The sequence below is a fragment of the Palaemon carinicauda genome, chromosome 4 (genome assembly GCF_036898095.1).
Source record: "Palaemon carinicauda isolate YSFRI2023 chromosome 4, ASM3689809v2, whole genome shotgun sequence".
Classification (NCBI taxonomy): domain Eukaryota; kingdom Metazoa; phylum Arthropoda; class Malacostraca; order Decapoda; family Palaemonidae; genus Palaemon; species Palaemon carinicauda.
The window spans coordinates 111,026,566-111,027,236 of NC_090728.1; positions in this window are offsets into that span (position 1 = coordinate 111,026,566).

The following is a 671-nucleotide window of genomic DNA, read 5'->3' on the forward strand; positions in this document are numbered from 1 at the left end:
TATAGCCTACTTTGAGCAAAAAAGTAAATTACACTACAGCAAAACTGCCATCCAAAACCAATAACTCTCACAAAATACCTCATTAATAAAAATAGTTTTATCTTACGACGCATCGAAAAAAAAAATGGCACTATAAGGTAATTGCCATTTAAAGCCTAAGACTTTTTGACAAAGTAAATATTTAGTCAACTATTTTGTTTTGCTACACTTTGAAAAGAACAACTGCCTTAAAACATATGATCTTTTTTTTCACAAAATACTTTTTTTTTATGAAACTACTTTTACTCTGCTACAGTCTGAATAAAAAATGTATTGTACATTTATAGCATCACAGCACAACTGCTATCTAAATCTAAACCCTGACTCTTCAAACCTTCCTTGATACAAAGTCATCAATTACTTCACCATAAGAAATTTTCTCAATTATCGTGTGATTTATACTGATGAGTGACAGACTACTAATACGCTCCTGTGTCAGTAAGAGTGATAATAATTCCGAGAGTAGTCCACATATCTGGGTATATTTCAGAGAGCTCCCTTTCATGGATAAAGGACATAGTCTTTGATGGCGTCATGCAAGTTTTCCGCTCCTGGGCAAGCTCTCTGCCATCCAGTTCAGAATGCCCCGGAAACTGTACTGTAGTACTAAGGTTCTCACACTATTCTGTCAG